Source organism: Mauremys reevesii, linkage group 6 (genome assembly GCF_016161935.1).
Source record: "Mauremys reevesii isolate NIE-2019 linkage group 6, ASM1616193v1, whole genome shotgun sequence".
NCBI classification, from domain to species: Eukaryota; Metazoa; Chordata; order Testudines; family Geoemydidae; genus Mauremys; species Mauremys reevesii.
The window spans coordinates 78,987,754-79,007,691 of record NC_052628.1 but is presented as its reverse complement, the minus strand read 5'-3'; the positions used below and the strand labels follow the sequence as shown (position 1 = coordinate 79,007,691).

General features: G+C 38.7%; 1 protein-coding gene across 2 annotated transcripts in view; it reads right to left on the bottom strand.

The window, feature by feature from the left end:
- AUH (AU RNA binding methylglutaconyl-CoA hydratase) overlaps positions 1-19,938 on the bottom strand; it is a 188,159-nt gene that overhangs the window by 112,370 nt on the left and 55,851 nt on the right. The gene's annotated exons all lie outside the window — the stretch shown is intronic.

Below are 19,938 nucleotides of genomic sequence, written 5' to 3'. Positions count from 1 at the left end.
CAGGAGTTTGTGAGGATGCTCCTGCACCACTTCCAGAGGTATAGCTAGAGTCTTTGCCATTAGCTTAATGAAGTTATCAACTGAAGAAACAGTTGAGGGATTTACTGCTTCATTGGGAGATGAGGAGATTAGAGCAGGAATAAGTTGTTCTTCCCATGCAGATGTAATTCCTCATCACTTTCTCCTGCCTTTGCAGGATCTGAGGCTGCACTAGCTAATCTGGCTGTGTGGGTTTATAGTGCCTCTTTGGAAAGGGTGATCTAGACCTAGGACGGGTTGAAGATGCAGGCCATGAATTGTGAATATGTCTGCTCCCCTAGGGCATTCAGTAGGGCCAAAACTAATATAGATATTGGTACCGGGATGGAGGATGCACGAGGGGAGGGGGGAGTACCAAAAGGAATGCTCCCTATGAGCCCTGGGTTCTTTCCTACTATCCCTTACAGATCCGTCCTCAAAAATCTCTTCCTGACTCCCACTTTGCCACCCTAGGAGGAGAAGGCGGCGGCGGCAGCGGCAGCTATGTAGGAGAAGAGTCCCAACGACCTACCAGTGGGGATGAAGAAAACAAGTACACCATTTTCAAGACAGGCACTGTCCTGTGAGGAATTCTCTGTTTCTGCTAGGCTCTCACTAACTAGGTAGAGCATGAAGGCTATATCAGAGATATCTCTAGTACCTACTATGTCAATAAACTTAATAGCCAGTAGCTTAGTTATCACCTCTTTCATTCAAGAAACCCCAGTATAGGGACCACTGTTAAATCACTTGGTACCATATATGCCCTGGGTACCAAACCACTAGGTACCAATGTGCTGGGCACAAAGGAACAGAGTTCCAGTGTTGCCTGTACAGAAGCACCATTTGCCAACATGCTTGGTTGAAGAACCAGTACTGAGGTAGTCACAGTCTGGAGGGTTAGTGGATGCCATCAGTGTTCTCTTAACAGTTGGGACCAGGGCACCAGAGGGACTCTTCCCAGGCCATTGTGTTCACTGTTGAGCCCCAGTCAACATGACTTATGAATCTTAAACCTCAACTTAGTAGGCACCAGACAGTGTGATCTATGGCTTGGCTCAACTCTGGAGCGTTGCGCTCCTTCCTAACCTTGCCATAGGTCAAAACCGGAATGGAAATGGATGACAGGGACTTCTTGATTGAAGTAGCCATGGAGCTCAGGGTAGAATCTCAACTTATTAGAGAGCTCAAGGACAGGGACTGATAGAGGAGTGAGGGTCAAGCTGCATCATTCCTTTTGATGTCCAAAGTAACTTGCATAAAAAGATCCAGGAGAAACAATTTTAAGTGAGCTTGTCCACCTTTCTGAATCCATTCAGAGGAGGAGTGACATATGGTAAATTGCCAAGGAATATGTCCTTCTCCTAAGTGAAACTGGTATGTAGAGTATCAACCATTAAAGTATTGAAGATTAACAGAAGGAGCATGTTTTAAACCACACACAGATTTTGCTTCTACCATTTTGCTAGAGCTCTTGTATGGGGAGAAAGGATAGGGGTCTTAGCCTAAAAAACAGAACCTAACTAAAATGGTTGTTTGGTTTGTGTTGGTAACAGACAACAAAACTAACAACTAGCACAATGAACAGAGAAGCAGACACTGCAAGAGTTCCATCTCATTGCCATGGGCAGTAAGAAGGAAGTGAGGGGTGGTTGGGCTCTCTCTGCCCTTTATGCCTTCAGGTGGGGGACAGGAGGACAGGATGCAGGCATGGCCCCAACAGACACTGCTGGCTAAGAGAATCTGATTAAGCACACAAGGTGCATATGCACAGGAGTGGACTCCACGTGGATAATCACGTGAAGAAGAACACTACAGATATTTGTCCTATGTAAGGATATGGCTACACAGCAAATAAAATCCCATGGCTGGCCCATGCCAGCTATCTCAGGCTTGCAGGACTTGGGCTGCAGGGCTGGTTCACTGCTGTGTAGACTTCCAGGCTTGGGCTGAAGCCCAGGCTCTGACCCTGCAGGGTTGGAGGTTCCAGAGCTCTGACTGCAGCCTGAGCCTGGAAGTCTACATAGCAATGTAACAGGCCCTCATCCTGAGTAGGCTGGCATGGGTCAGACGCCAGTTTTTCTCTGCTGTGTAGACACACTCTAAGAGGGCAATTTATGAAGTCCACTCATCTTCAGAATGTTGGAAGCTGTCCCTGGTGAGTTTCAGAAATTTCTGAAGAATTTAAGTTTTCACTTAAGAGCAAGATTTTCAAAATTAACTAGTGATTTTTGGTACCTCGATTTAGGAATGCTCATCTTCAGACACTCACTGAGGCTTGATTTTCAGAAAGTGCTGAGCTCCCACCTCACAGAAAATTCACTAGGATTGACCATGATCAGCTAGCACATTTTTAAAGGTGTTAAGTCTATAACAAGTGCTAAGTGGTGTTTAAAATGTGTTAATTAAAACATGCTAGCTATAATACAAGCAAATTTCCTAATCTATACAAGGCCATGATCTCACAGGTATTTTTCACTTTGGCTCAAAGACTTAGGCCATGTCTACATTAGCACTTACATCAGCAACACTTCCGTCGCTCAAGGATGCGAAAAAACATAAGCCTCGTGCACACAGCGCTACGTCGGCAAGAGACGCTCTCCCACCACCATAGCTACTGCTGCTCACTGAGATAGTTTTACTATGTCAATGGGAGAGCTCTCCCCTATTGGCATAACACGGCTACACGAGTGCTCTTATAGCAGCACAGCTGTATTGGCACAGCTGTGCCATTGTAAGCTTGTGAGTGTAGATATGGCTTTAGTTCTCATGCTAGCATGTGTCAAGTAAATGTTTTCAGGCCCTGAAAATAAAGTCTCTACAGCCTTATCTACACCAGAAAATTGTACTGATTTAACTAAAAGCTGGTCCACACAGAGTGAAATTGATACAAACACTATTAATTTAGAAACAGATAGATATAGTTAAATTGGTGCAATCCCCTAGTGCAGTCACAGTTATACTGGTATAAAGGGCATTATATCAATATGGTTTATTTCTGTAAATTTACAAGAGTGTAAAAAAAATTGTGCGTAGACAAGTCCTGAGTCGACTGAGAAACCAATTTAGTTAACTTGGTGCAACCTCTTTATGGAGACACTTAAAACCAAACAAAATTCTCACAGAGATATGGCATATGATTCTGAAGGCTGTAGTCAGACATTGCTCTGATCTTTGTTTTGCTGGATGAGTTTGCTGAGGAGTGACAAATACATGCTGCAGTAATCATTGATACTTGACAGAGTTTATATTGCTAATAGCCTTGCAAAGGAAAAATTATAAAGTCAATAAATCACGTTAAAAATGCATATGCAGATCAGGAAGAACTGTAAAGTATTTTGATTATGGATTCCCAAGGATTTCAATTATCCAAATACAGACTGGAATAACAATGGTGAAAAAATCACTGAATGGATATACATGACATGGCAGTGCACAACAATTTTCTTACACAGTCTGTTGAGCAACTAACAATATCAGACGGTATTTCTGACTTTATAGTGGCAATTAAAGCAAGTATGACAAATAATATAGCACTCTTAAAGCCTCGCTGTTTCTACAGCTACTAATAACATTGCATTTTAAATGCTTCTGAGCCTATATTAAACAGCAATTATCAACAGTTGAAAGAAAACATTTCAAAACAATGTGCAATGAGTTTTTCTTTAAAACAAAACAAAAAAATGTGTTATCTGTTGTCTGGATCAATGGCTACATTTAAGTTAATCAGACTGACACAGAAGGTGAAAAGCTAAGGTCATCATGATAGCATTTAGTTCAGAGAGATGGGCAGGAGTATAACAAATCTCACAACTGAATATTGTCCTGGCTCTAAAATTGCAAATGTTCTGGCTCCATTTCTGAAAAACATATGGCTGGCATAGTTTACAACTGAGATACTGGGGCAACTGACTTCAGTATTCGTGACACTGCAACTCAGTACTAATCCGAAGACCAGAGTGTGGATCAGAATAGGAACAAAATACTTTTCTAGTGTATTGCTTAGTTGAATACTAGTCCCAGAAGAACTAGGAAGCTATAATCCTACTATTCCACACCTACTCTTCTGGTCATGTAAAGAATCTTTTATATATTGTGCAAAGTGAAAAGAGAGGAAGGAATGCTTCAGCTGGAATGCATTTGCAGCTTGTTTTCTATCTTGAATAATGGATTTTGAAGTATGTAAAGACACCAGGGTCATCTGATTAAAAATGGGTTGCATCTGCCAGTGATCTATGCAGCACTGGAGAACCGTGCACTGTAGACTGATAGATATATAGAAAGTGCTGCAATTCATTATGAGGTTAAAGATATAAGGAAACAGTGACAGATGTACTACATACATATGCCTGAGGCACAAGTGAAGAGGGAGAGCCTTCTAATATTACCATATTCAAAAGACATCTCCCTCTTTAATATCTTTCATAGTATATTTATCAAGAAGGCCTAAGGAACAATGGTGCTTTCTAGATTACTAAGTGATTGCCCAAAAGATGATTAAGTAGAGCTAGTCACGTGTCACAGTAAATTATACAAAGTGATGGTCTTATCACTGGGAGAATGAGAAGAAAGAGATAAAAATTACAATATTCAGTAAAAATGTCAAATTATGACTTTATTAATAAAATAACATTTGAAGAAAGTTAAAAAGCATGTTTATCAATATATTATTTATTTCATACTGAAGACTGCTTGTAGCAACTTAACATTTAAATATAGCTTAGAACTGCAACTTCCACCCTGCAGGTTCATTCCCACAACAGTTGCAGTGAAGAAAGATCAGTAGAAGAGGCTACTTCTTTAGTGCTGCTTTACTGCGTCAACCTCTGCAAATTTTCTGGTTGCAATTAGCAAAATATTTTCAATAGGCCATAGATTTACATAAGACTTTTGACTCTAGACTGGGTGATGATTTAAAACCAAATATTAAATTAATGTAAAATTGCTATAACCACTAGGGTTTTGGCTTTAAGATAATTTAGTTTGTGTCTAAATATTCATATTCCACCATTCAAGGTCACTTGCATAAAGAGGCTTCTCTTAAATATGTTCATTAAACAAGTCTCTGCACTCAGGAGCAACAGCTCAATAAGAGGTTACCTTACACTGAGATTTTAGCCTCACAAAATATAATCTACTTTAGTGAGTGGCAAGCACAGACAGTTAAAACATCTTAAATGGTCCTTATATTAGGAACATTTTAATCAGAAATATACATTAAGTCCTGAAAAAAAAATTTAATCTTTTTACAGGAAATCAAAAAAACTGAACTATCCCAAGAGACAGAATTTTAACCATTAATTCATTGTCTTCATTCTCAAAAATGACAATATCAAATGCCAATGCACAATAAAGAATTAGATGTTGTATAAACTATGGTTATCAAAAAATGAAAGGTAAATGTACAAACCTAATAAGGGCTTAACAACACTAAAATGCATATAACGTCACAAAAAAAATATGCTGGATTCTCATTCCTGGAGAGTAAAAAGGTCAAGGGAGATCTCAAAAGAAAAATCAGAATAGAGCTGCAACTAGTACAATAAGAAGGCTAATGCCAACAGTGTGAACAGGGAGTGAGTTTGTGATTTTCCTGTTGTCATACATAGCATAAACATAAAGAGGAGAAATCTATCTTTTACCAGTCCAAAAGCAAACACAATATTCAAGTCTATGGAGTTAGCTTGCATGAGAATTCACTCACTGGCCAATTAAAAATAAAGGACATCCTGATATAAACAAGAACTTATTTTCAGAATGGGAGAGTTAGTTTCTTCTTCCTTTAACTTGAAAACAAGGTCTGGAACGAAAGTCTGAAAAAGGTTCCCTTCTGGAGGCCCAATCCAAGTAAGAATGCTCTTAAAATGCTAGAGAGAGAAGACAATATAGCTACTTTGCAGAAGTCTGTGATTCAAACATCTCAGAAGCAGACCTATAGTAGCAGTCTTGCCACAAATCCAGCAAACCTATTTTCAGGTTAGCCAGGCCATAACAATGCAAAGTGCAACCAGATACCCATTTAACACAGTCCGCATTGCTCAGCAAACTGATGCTAAAAGAAACAAAAACTTGAAAAGAAGAAAAAAAGCTTTATATTAAGGGCTTAGTCCATTCCAAACAGAACTCTAACAATATTTGACACTGAGACTATGGAAAGCAGCTTAGGATGGGTATTGCAGGGATGGGAAGAATATTGGCAAGACAATTTAAAGCAGCACACCAACCCCAACTTTGAGAGGAATGTCAGCTGAGTTTGCAGTACCGCCTTCACCTTGTAAAATCTGGTATAAAGCTCAGTCACTAAAGAGTCAACCTTACTCAGATTCTGAGCTGCAGTCATTGCCACCAGGAAAAGGTTATATCCATGGAAGTCCTTTCATAATTGCTAATTGTCACTGCACTGCCACCAGGTCAGAAAGACCTGTTAGAAAACTGTGTAAAATTATGTTAGTCAAATAAACATACTAAATAATGTTAGAGAAATATATATTGTGATGGAGCAAGGCCGGATGGCTACAGGAAAGTACTGAGGAGCAGGTATGTTAGCTCCAGGCTAAGCAAATCCCTAGTACCGTGGGAACCAAAATGGCAGTTGCTCCAGGCTAATCAAGGCACCTGGGGCCAATTAAGAACTTTCTAGAAGGCACCGGAGAGAGCTACATTGATTGGAGCACCTGCAGCCAATCAAGGCACCTGGTATAAAAAGGGGAGCTCACTCCAGTCTAGTGGGGAGGAGCCAGAGAAGAGAAGAGAAGAGAAGAGAAAAGAAAAGAAAAGAAAAGAAAAGAAAAGAGCTGGGAGCAAGAGGCACAAGGAGCTGAGACTGAGAGGGTGTGCTGCTGGAGGATTGAGGAATTATCATACAATCAAGCATTATCAGACACCAGGAGGAAGAACCTGTGGTGAGGATAAACAAGGTGTTTGGAGGAGGCCATGGGGAAGTAGCCCAGGGAGTTGTAGCTGTCATGCAGCTGTTATAAGAGGCACTATAGACAGCTGCAATCCACAGGGCCCTGGGCTGGAACCCGGAGTAGAGGGTTGGCCTGGGTTCCCCCCAAACCTCCCAACTCCTGATCAGACACAGGAGGAGTTGACCCAGACTGTGGGTTCCACCAGAGGAGAAGATCACTGAGGTGAGCAAATCCGCCAAGAAGCGCAGGACCCACCAAGATAGAAGAGGAACTTTGTCACAATATATATAGTATTATAAAAAAGTATAAAGGAAGTTTTGCTTTTTTGTGTGTCTCTGCTGATGTAGCATTTCAGAATTTAGCTGAAACTGCTTCAGGGTTGTATAAACCATGAAAGCTGGTTTGTGTGTCTTAGCTGTAAAACCTTGTCCTGTGTAAACAGCAAAGTGAAAACATCTCCTGAAGCAATTATTAACTTCAGGTTCCCCCCAAGCCAAGCTAACCAGCAAAAAAACAAGGCCACAAAACCAGACCAATAAGATAAGACCTGGATGAAGCCAATGAGGTTAGCAACAAAGAATAGATGGTATAAGTAGACAGATAAAAGTAACTTTAAGCAGGATAAGCAAAAATGTATTAATCTAGGTTACTAGGATTTATGCATGAGTGTTTTAATGAGAGGTTTAGAATAGATAGGTACATAGATGAGGTAACTGAGTAAACAGTCTATGCAAAGTTACAGAACAAGGGATAAAAGATAGGTGATTGACAGTAGGAGAATGGAATCGCCCTGTCCTCAGGAGAGGTAACTTGCTCAATTATTTTTCTTGTATTATCTGTTTCTGCATGTTTATGTAATTCATCGGTGTTAAGAGTACTGTCTTAAAATGAACAAAAATAAAGGCTAAAAAACTGTTTAAGCTTAAATTGAAGTGGATCTCATTTATCATCCAATAGATTTGAGATTATCCATTACTCAGGTACAATGCGAGAGTCCCAGTATTTCACTGCTCTTCTAGAGCAGAATTATTCCCCCTTTTAAAAACAGCACAAATCTTCATATCTTTTCCATTAAAAAGAGATACATATCTTGAGAGTTTTAACATCATGCTGCGTGGACTTGACACTTTTAGAAACAGTTAGCATCCTCTGGATATATCTACATTCCAATTAAAAAATGCAGGTGACCCATGCCAGTTGACTCAGGCTTGCGGGGCTGTTTCATTGCAGTGTACACTTCCAGATTCAGGCTGGAGCTCGGGCGCTAGAACCCTGTGATATGACACAGGCCAACCGTGGGTTTTTAATTTCAATATAGACATATCCTTAGGCAATAAAGAAGCCTAATGGCACAGAGATCCCACTTATTTTTTAAAATGTAAGGAGAAGATTATATATAAAATCACACCCATATAAGTCCTTTTTACTACCCATTATTGTACTTGGAATCACTAGTATCTTGTCAATCTTCATTTTTCTGCATTAATACCTATGAAAATTATGTCCATAGACTAGCATTCATATAGACTCTGATACAGATACATCAAGAGTCAAGAGCAGTAAACATTTCTATTGCAGAGCAACTCAGATTACAAAAGATGCAGCAGGGCAAAAGGATCAAGATATGCAGCACCAAGCCAGAACAAGATGGTACACAACTCAAAGGGTGAGTCTCCATGGATTACTGAAGAAACTTCAGTTACTGGTAACTATATCAAAACAGAATCTAAGTTAATCAGATCATCTGGATACTGTACAGTAGGCAAAAACCTACACTTCGATTTGTACTCATAACTTGCCATGTGCTAACAAAGATGGCTGTTTCAACTTCTTGCTTCACTAGATGACAGAAGAAAAGATCATTCAAATATATCTCAAAAAGTAAATATTTACTAAGATAATTTGAGAGCTCTTCCTCTTAACTCTATAATATGCATATCTTGGGCTAACACACCTTGGATTTATGATTTAATCTAGTTCAGTGTATGTTCTAGCTCAGAATCAAAAAGTTCCCTCAAGTACCGAAATAACCTTTTCGAAGAGGGCTCTGTCAGAAGTCTCACTATTTAAAAAGCAAAAGAAAGGCTATTCCTGCAAGATGTTAATATCTTAAATTAAAAAATAAGTTCTTGCCAAATACACAAAGAGAACTCTGTGCATCCAAAAGCATGCCCAGGCAAATAAGCTGTAATGAGTAAGAGTATGCACATGCACAGTTTTTATTTTCTCTGTAAATGGTAAAGAGAGAAGCCTTGCTGTTTGATGAAGAAGGTAGATACTGTACATTGTTTCTAGCTGAGAGAATATCAGACAAACTATTACCCAGTTAGGTTTCTTCTCTATGCATCAGAAGCTACCAGTGAAAGAGGATGTCCTCAAGATACAGCGTTTTTCCTTCTTGTCTACAAATTTCCATCATCGATGGAAGAATACAGATTTTATTAGCAGCTTTTTAATGTTACATATACCACTGTAGAAACTTTCATATAGGCCATGTATGAGAATGAATTAATCAAAATAGAAAATCAAGGAATTGATGGAATTAAGATGGATGTTTAAAAAGGACCCTCTAGCTACAAATATTGAACATATTCCCTGATTTCCTTACATCTTTTTGTACTCATTTAGCCTGGCTGACATGTATAAAGAGACTGCAACAAGAACCCGATGTACATCCATATTTACTAACCCTGGGCTCCGATTCCTAGCTATCAATTTTTGTTCTAACCCCGATCCCTGACTCCTGTTCAGGCTACCTTACATGACAGCCCACATCTGGGTCACATGATAGTGGGGTTCTTGAACTGTGGTAGGGCAATAGCAGGAATACTTATCCCTATTCCAGCACCATCCAGTCTTGCTAGTGAATACATAAGACAAAAGGGGTACTTTTTCATGGTTATGCAACTGCTAGTGGATCACCAGACATGTTTCACTGGTCTGGTCAGGGACATAGGTGCTGGGTTTGCGGCAGCATCCCCTGGCTTGAAGTGGTTTCCAGGATATGGAAGGTTTACAGTTTGGTTCCATGGTTCTCAGCATCCCCATTTACCAATTGTTCCAGCACTCCATGTCAGAAAAGGTGCATGCTGCTTGCATTTTTAAGAACATGGGACTTTTTCTAAAAGATGCAAGCAGGAACATTCTTCCGTGGCTGGCACATTCTCATTGATGATGTTGAAATGTCAATTGATTCTGAGGGACCCAGCTTACGCCTTCTCCCCCCCCCCCCCCGCCCCGCTCCTGAAACTGTACACTTGCCACCTCAACGGAACTAAGGAAAGATTCAACTACCAGCTGAGCAGGTGCAAGATGACTGTTGAATATGCTTTTGGTAGATTAAAATATCATTGGTGATCTTTAAAGATTAAGTTGGATCTCAGAAAGGCAAACATTCCTATTGTTTTTGCTGCATGTTGTGTATTATATAATATTTGTGAGGTGAAGGAGGGAGGGGGAAGTGGTTTATAAGAGGCAGCAACCATGAGTTTTCCCCTGGTTTGGAAAGTCTCCTGTACATGAGGTTTTTGGGCATTCAGTTCAAACATATTCTTCAACATCTGTGTTGGTTTCCTGAGCCATAATATGCTGGCGCACTTCCCATGCACCTCTGTCCTTTTTCCCTCTCCTCCAGCAACTGTTCTCCCCCCACTCCTACAAAACATCATTAGATTTACAATCACAATGGAAAGATAAGTCCCAAAACTCCCTTACATTATTCCCATCATACCTTTAATAAGAAATACTAATTGTAACTTCAGTTTTGGAGCACCTCATTACACAACCGCTTTGCAGCTCAAGCCATGGTGAGCATGGACTAGCTGGGACAAGACAGGGGTGAGGATTGTTGCATGAGAGGCTTAGAAGCTGTGTGTCTCTGGGTATGAGTATAGGGAAAGTGCAGTAAATATTGCCAATATTTTCACAGGGAGTGTGATTTGGCTGATCTCTCACTCATGCGGGTTACAGAGGCCCACAGAACACAGCTGTTACTCACATCCTCATGCTGCCTAGGCCTATATGCTAATGCCAATTTACTGTAGTGGTGCCTGTTGAAATCATAGCAGGGGCATAGGAATGTCTCCTATCATGGGGGAAAACATAAAGCAGCCATCCCTAGAAATGTTTGGGAAACAACTGTATAGTACCTCCATGAAAATTTCACTGAGATTGTTCAAGAGGATAAAAGGGATGTCCCTGTTCAGATAAACTAAGTACTCTGCTTGGGGTAGAACTGTGGAATCCTTCCCCTTCGCCCCACCCAGTCCAACAAGCCAAAGAAAGGAAAAGCAAACTCCTCCTTTACTTTTTTCTTCTAACCTCTACTAGATCACAGGGCAATGATCTGATGAGGACTGTGTAATTAGGCTGGCCACATTAATTTTTTTTTAATTTATTTTCTCACATACATTAGTTGATTGAAGTGCCAACTGCATAAGCACTCCAAAGCATTAACTTTAATTATATTCCTGGGGGTGGTTTTACAAGTAAAATGAGGAATCAAAAATTGACACTTTTGTTCTCTAAACACATGGATGGGATGATCGCCATTTTAAATAGGGAAGAAGGGAGGGAGGGAGAGACGGGAGGTATCAGGCAACAAACAGAGGGGGAAATTATTATAAGGAATAATGTATCCACACACTTACCTCAGCTCCCTTCCCCTCCTCATCTGTGCTTGCCTGGCAGGACTGGCTTGATTCCAACTGAGTTTTGAATACCTCCTTGTGCAGAGGGGTTTGCATGCCCCTCTGTGTCCACCCGCCACCTGCCCCAGACACTGCAACTGTTTCAGCATCCAGCTTTCACCAAGTGTCCAAAGTCACGGTGCTGGTGTGGTCCCTGCCAAGTAAGGCAGCAGAAGCAGCAGGTCTGCAGGGGACAGCTCCAGATTTGTTGCTGCTCTCCCTTGCCTTCTGATGGGCCTGCTAAAGTTTCTTGGCTTTCACCAAGAATTGCTGCTCATCCCTGTCGTGCCCCAGATTTAGCATCACCTGCACAATCTGCAAGTAGTTGTCTATATTTCTTTGGGTGCACCTTAGCTGGCCTTGCACAGCCACTTTTCCCCACAGGCAAAGGAGATCCGTGACTTCTTTCCTGCTCCAGGCAAGAGCACATCTACTAGCTCTGCATGGATCTGGCATGATTGGATGCTCACAATGGTGGACAATCAGGAAAAGGCATTTCAAAAACAAGCTGGAGGATTTAAGGTGTAGACAGACTTAAGGTATCGGTGACGCCTGGGCAACGGAGTTTAAAATTGTGACCTGAGTGACCACTTTTGCAGGGACAGGGGCATTGTGGGACAACTCCTGGAGAACAGTTAGGGTCGACACAGGTAATGCCGTGTCTACACTTGCACTACGTCAACAGAAGTAGGTCGGCTTTAGCTCTGTGTCATCTCAGGAGGTCGTGTTATTACATCAATGAAACAGGGAACTTATGTCAGTGAAAGGCAAATTAAGATGTGGACCCATGCAAAGTTATATAGAACCATGTTAGGTCAACCTAACTTTAATGCAGACCAGGCCTTAGATCCTACAATTCTGGATCTGGAAGATTTGGGACATTAGAATTTACTAATATTTCCTTACCCATCCTTACAACAAATTTTAGAGTCTTATTAGGAAAGGGAAAAAAGTATAACAAAAATCCTGTAAGCAATGTTGTTATGTAAATGGGTAATAAACATCTTGGATGGAGAAGTTTAATGCTGCATTCATTGGCATTATCAAACTTTATAACTCTGTTTTTTAATTAAAAACAATCCAATGAAATTTGACAAAGCACATAATTTCAGCTCTGCAGGGACAGCACTGCTTACTTAGTTAACTGACAATACTTAGTTATTTCTTATATAAAGAGTAATTTAAATTAATTCAACATTAAAAGAAGCAGTAAATCAAAGCTACTGCTGGAAAACAACCAAGACCTCAGCAATGTGTTTCAGCCTACTAGCAAGTCTGACTACGTTGGCCTTGCTCTATACTTCTGCTGAACAGGCACTGAACTATTTACAGCTGGAAACACACTGGGCAAAATCCCCCCCCCTTAACATTGAGCAATAATGAGAGAGAAGGTGACACAGGGTAGTGTCAGATATGAGCCGGTTATGGTTCAGGGGTGAGCAGTAGCTATGATCTTCTTCATTCTTTCTGTGGGTACTCTTAAGTAATAGACCTACACGTGCACTTGAAAGAGTGCCCACAGAAAGAGTGGAACCCTGCAATTCACTCCACTTTAGACTGGATCACCCCAGGCTACAGCACCTCCTGTTTACCAACCATGTTCCACCTCTCTGGAACTGTGATCAGCTGATAAAAGCAATGCCCCCCTGCAGAGTTTAGCCATTAGTCGTATTTTTAGCCAGCACAATATAAGCACTAAACCCATAAATACATATTTAACATTCATAGAAATTAATGCATATTATTCCCATGTTCTTCACAGAGCCTCAAACTAGATAAACAACATTATGATAGGATAATGTATTATAGTGTTGAATATTTTATTTATTTTCTTAGCATTGGCCATTATACCAAAATTGTGTTATTTTCCAGTGAGAGAGACTGGGGGGAGGGAAAGAGGAGGCGGGGGGGCGGGAGACAACAGATTTATAGCATGACTATTATAGAATTCACTTTGATGGGTTTAATTGTACATTAAAATTCACTTCAAGGTCTTGACCTGGAACCAATTTTACATCCCTCTGACAGATATTCTATATCCTTGATTAAAACCTATGGATCATTTCTCATACCTCACCCACTTTCCAAACAAATACCTTTGTTCTAAAAACCTACAATCTTCCAGCTGATTGGAACAGATCTCTGAATCTTAACAGCTTTTAATCATCCAGATAGATCATTGCTGGGCAATGGAAAATAAGCCCTCAGGTCTGGGTCACTGCCTCCACTGTTACACTATGTATTATAAAAGTAGCATCAGTAGATGTACTACAGCCAAGATGAAGGATGTAGAGTACAATGGTTACGTTTCAGGCAGAATGAATGTAGTTAGAGTCTCAAAAAGCATAATTTAATTGGTATTCGTCTATTCTAGTACTGCTCTGACCATGTAACTCCCTTCTTCACATTCTTTCACTGGCTTCCTCTTGCCTCCTCCTTCAAGGCACTTCAACACCCAATCTCAGTGTGTATTACCTCTTAGTTCTCCTCCTACTGCCTACACTATCAAACCCATTTTGAATAACCCTTTACTGCCTTCGTCTCCCACTCCTGTTTTTGTGGTTTCTTATGTTTGGAACTCTCTTCCTTTCCATGCTGCAGCAGGTGATGTTCTCTTCATTCAAATCACTCCTTTCAAAAAGAAAAGAAAAAAAAACCACTTTTATGGAGTCTTTCAGCAATAATCCCACAAGGATTATCTTCATTGTTCCAAGACTGAATGTTATTAACATTATTTTATGTCTGTAACTACTGTACCATCTAAATTAAGACAGTACATTCCTTGAAACAGAGATCATTTATTTTTGTTTCCTTAGCATCAAGCACACTATAGGCACTCAAAGATATTGTCAAAGATATTTACAAACAATAATCCACAAAACACCACCAGTACTGCCACTACCCTCTCCTGGAGCTTCCATCACCATGGAAGCTGGTCTTTTAACCTTCAAATCAGGGCCTCAAAAGAATCCCACTGGCTGAAACACTAAATTAGGACATCACCTGGCCAGGCTGAACCTGACCCTACCCAGGCTGGCTCTGCCTACTTTTGAGGCTGCGCCAGCCAGTTTCATAAATTGAGAAGTGGTGGTCAATGGCTGGTGAAGCGGGTGTCAGGGCAATTTACATGGCTGTGCATTCTTGGGGGCCAAGGGACCAAGTTCTGCTGGCCAGTGCAAATAAGAATTTATGGCATTAATTTGGCATAGTATCGCTTTCTATGCGTGAAGGATGTAGAAGATTAGGAAAAGAAGACTTCAGAGGATGAGTGATTTTTTCCAAAGTCTGAGCAAGGACTTAAGTTTGGAGGTGACACTTGGGAAATCCTTAAAAAAACAGGGATGATAGACGGAAATTAAGGGAGAATAAAAATGTGCCTTTCAGGAAGTTCTCTAGAAGCAACTATTTGCTTAGGCTTTGAATATTGATATCCTAATAACTAGGGAAAGTAAAAGAAAATAACAAAATGTATGGCCTTTTTATCTGGGAAAGTCATAGTCAAAGAATAAATTTAAAAATAATTGAGGAATGTGAAAGCTATCTCCAAACAAAATAACTGCATATTACCCACTGCCTACAGCCATAACCACCACCTCAGGGTAAAAATTAATTAGCGCTTATAAGCCAAACAGAGTAAGGCCTATTTGGTATTTAGATGGACGATGTAAATCAAAAACAAAAACCAAAAAACCACCAGTTACTTACAATAATATGAAAATTTGGTGTCTCTCTCAATTGAGTTGGTACTGAATCAATGATCCAGCATGGTGCCAGGAAGCAATGTGCTGCTGTAACCCACACACCTCCTGGGTGTGGTGCTCTGTCCCATGTAGTTGCATTGAGACTACTTAGAGCGAGATTAATGAATCTGCTCTACAACTTTAGCCAAGAGTCATATGGCTTTTAGCTCATGCAATAGAGGCTCGTGTATTTAGCTTCAGAGGTCCCAGGTTCGATCCCACCAGACAACGAACCAGGGCTGTCAGTGTTACACTGCTTTCAGACAGAATATAAAATCAAGGCTGACCACTCTTGGGCTAGGATTTTCAAAGGCATATAAGAGAGTTAGACATCCAAATCCCACTGAAATTCAATGGGACTGGACACCCAATCCTTAGGGATTTTTGCACATATATAAAGGATGTGGCCAAACTCCAGCTGGAGTAATTATATATAATACTGCCCCAAATGAATTCTTGTTATTTTAATTTTTCATTCTTCCTTCTAAACAAAGTGTTTTGCTGGCACAGAATGGCTACCATGTTCCACCTCACAAGGAGTTACAGTTTATTTTGTAGCTAAAATCTCACTGGATGAACTGCACTGTGTAAATATAAAGGGACAGAGCCACAGCTGGCATACGCAAACATAGCACCATTGACTTCACTGTAGCTATTTCAGATTACAGCAGCTGAGGATCTGGCACAAGGTATTATTTATTTCCAAAACATCAAAAAAGTGATGCATGTGTGTGTGCCAATGAGACTTTGCTTTAGTTTAGCCAGAAACCCTTTTGAAACTGTATACAACTAGGCAGATCTACTAATGTTTTCCCCTCGGAGAACTTTCAGCGTAAAAGCAGCCTTACGTCAGTAATGCAGAGTCTCAAGGTAGAATATAGTAATCGACAAGTAGTCTTATGTTCCTGCTCTATAAAAACAACCCACACAACTCTGGTATAATTTTAGCAAAAGCAACTAGTGCTAAAAATAGCAGTATGCTTTGATTTTTCCCCCCCTCAACTTTAAGCATTCAGAGCTACGACTAATAGCTCAGTACAATTTCTTCTGCTCTTTTTTCAAATGCTTATTTTTATACCAAGTGATATTTAATGTAATCTTAATACTTCCCCCAAATTTAGCATGAAGTCATAAATTAATCCCACATACAATTATATCTAAAAACTGTAGCAAACAAGTGCAGTATGATTTTAATTTATAGAAAAATCTTTTCTGTTGTTATATTCCTAATTAATGATGCTGCATCTTTGAAAAAAAAAATGAAGAACAGGTACAAGAACAAAAAATATAATCAGATTGTCAATAACTGCGAAAAGCTAAGACATATCAATTCAAAAGGCTGATTTTTAATAGTTAACGTCTTAAGCAATATTTATCTTTCATCTATTTTGGCTACACAGTTAAATAAGTTATTTTTCTTAAGGGCTCTGAAGACACACTCTTCTTTAAAAGTATCTCTTTACTAAGTCAAACATCTGAATATAAACACTGTTTTCATAATGTGTTCTATTTCTGAAGAGCAAAAAGTAGTGCATATTTGAAACTGGTTTTCATCATTGATGTTGTATGGTAAAGGGACAAAAACAGGAAATTGAAAATATGTTTCTACAGCATTTGTACAATGACAAATAAATAATTGTTGGAAGATATTTTCCCCTTTGTGAAGTGTCTCTTGACATTATGGTTGCTTCTGGGCAGGAAAAAAAAATCTTCATTTGCTTGTTTTTAGTATACTGATTCATTGCCAGGAATCCAATGCAAATATACTGTCCCACTTGCTCTACTAAAATTAGTTTTTGTAATGCTAGACTACTCCTCCAGAAGAAAAAAAGAAGAACTGAAAACCTGACTTGTTAAAAGCTTAATGCTCACTTCCATTTGTAAAGGCATCATATACCTCACAACACACTGATCTCCAATTTGTGACGTATACTTTTTTTTATATATATTCTTCATCAGCTTCGTGATGGAGAAGACAAAGTGCAAACTATTTTGCAGAAATATTTCAGAATAAGTTATATTAATACTAACATGGCATGTACTGTTGGCATTGAACATACAAAACAATAATGCCCAAAATATGTAATTAATATATTACTTGAAATAATTAAACAAGAAAAAAAAAGTCAAAAACACAGAGTATAAAAATAAGTGAATAGAATTATGTATGGATGGTTTCCTGGTATAACCGTGGAACAATCTATTCCCATTGCCTTTCAGGTAAAAGATGCATGGGAAACAGTTTTCCAACGTATGAATATTTTAAAGAGTTCACAATTTTTTCCCATCTTGAATCAGGATGAACAGTTGAAATCTCAAAAATATTAGCGGACTCTAATTTTTTTCTCTTTAGGGGTGGGATGTCAATCAAAAATCATTTTGATAAGTTTCAAATATTTTGTTTCAATCTCCATTTGTTTTCAGTTTAATTAGCTTATGTTTCAAAATTAAAAGTAATTTCAAACAGAAAACCATTTAAAAAATGTCAAAACAGAACATTTTGAAAATTTCAAACTTTTTTCTCAACATTTTTTTCAACTCGGGACAATGATCAAACCCAACCCTGTTTCACGAATAGTTTCATTTTCAACAAATTTGCATTTTTTGACAAAACAAGTCGTCATAAATTTCCCATTCACCTCTAGTCAGGATACCATATTAACTTAAAAAATCCTTTTGGCATTAGGATTCTCATCATTTTAAAAAGGCTGAGTTGGCTAAGATAACAAGTGCCTTTTCCAAGCTAAAACAAAGGATCTTTAAAAATATTTAGGAATTTATATCTGCAAATCATGCAATTACATTTATTCACAATTGCATCCCTTTTCTTGAGAAAGTGAATAGAGACATATAAGAATGAAAGGATGCCCCTATTATGAGTAGTATTTCTGGCCTTCTAAACCTCATATAATTCAGTATCAGTATAACATTTAAGTCTTACCCATTTGGTAACAATGGAAAATATACTTCTGAATGCTCAATACTTACACAATCTCCTACAAGATCTAATTAAATTAAAGATAATCATCCATTTACCCAACAGGCTTTTGAAATATAAGGCAAAACACAGAGAAAGTCTAGCATCTATAACTTTCCCATTTATCCCAATATAAAGATCCAAAAACTTTACCAGCTCCAAGGGAAAAAAATATTTATTTATTTCATTTTTAAGGACAGACAGGATCCCGTTCCCTCAGATTTAAAGACTTTTCGCCAACTATTACCTCTATCTAAACATTAAACTGAGTGTCAAAGAAAATCTTTTCAACAACTTGTTACCATTTGTTTTATAAGCCAACTGGAATGTTAACACTAGCACTTAAGGTAATAGTTACTGCAAGAAACTAATGGCTTATTCCTTTTATTGTTTTATTGTATTTTTTTTAAAAACAGCCTCAAGAATTTAGCTTACTTTAAAAGGGAGGAAAGGGGAATCAGATTGACACCACCATGAACTCCCATACTAAGACTATTTTTAAAATAGTTCGTTATTTACTTGATATAGCATATTGGTTTCATTTATAGCATTATGCCAGTTCAAGTTACAAAGCTGACCCAATGTTAATATGGTACAACATATAAAATTAGCCTTTAAAAAGCAATTGGCTCCTCTAGAGCAATTTTGAAGTATTAATAATTCATCTTTTTAAAGCTGAAATGAAGATCTAACCCTAGCTCCCTATGATAAAACCTAAAATCTTACAGATCAAACTTTGGTCCGGTTTACACTTTATGGGAGCCCATTGATTTCAGCCAGGTTAAGCAGTGTGTTACATCATGGCATACTTTTGCTCACAGGGTCTACATTTTGCTCTCATTCTTACCCATGTAAATTGGGAACAACTCCATTGTCTTCAAAGGCTCTCTGACTTTTGGGCTAGATAACACCTTCCTAAACTTCTTAATATGTAAAATAAACAACACCCACAGTCCTATAATTTAAGATGTTTATGATCCAACATTTATTTTCTTTAAAAAGAATGTAAATCCCACACAGCAACCCTGGAGGATTACACATTTAGTTTTTAAAAGAGTAATACTTTTAAAAATGTTGCTTGGGTCATCAGGCACTGTCAAAATTATGTATGATTGGATTCTTTAACCTCATATTAGTAATTTTTGTAGCTTAAATTTATAAAAGGGATTGCTCCAGAGATACTATGTTAGACTGACCTTCCTTTTAATAAAAATACATTAATATCATCCTGTCAAAACCAATCAGATTACAATCTACAGAAATGTCACTTTTGGGTGGAGATTTCATATTCCAAAATGCACAGGCAAATTATTAAGCCCTAAAAGGAGTACTTACCACAAAACGGAATTTAAAACCAAAAGTATCATTACCAAAAGGCACCACTATAATAAAGTAGATACAGATTTAACAATATTTTGCAATGTCATAAAACCACATTTTCCATCAACAGTACATGTTTAAAACATTTATACGATGTATCAAATGCTGTATTAAATGTATATCCAATAGAAGAAGGGGACAATAAAAATAAACCCCACGCCACCGAGGGGACACAGAACTACAATTCTTCCTCCATGAAAATATGATTCCAAACCACTTGGATA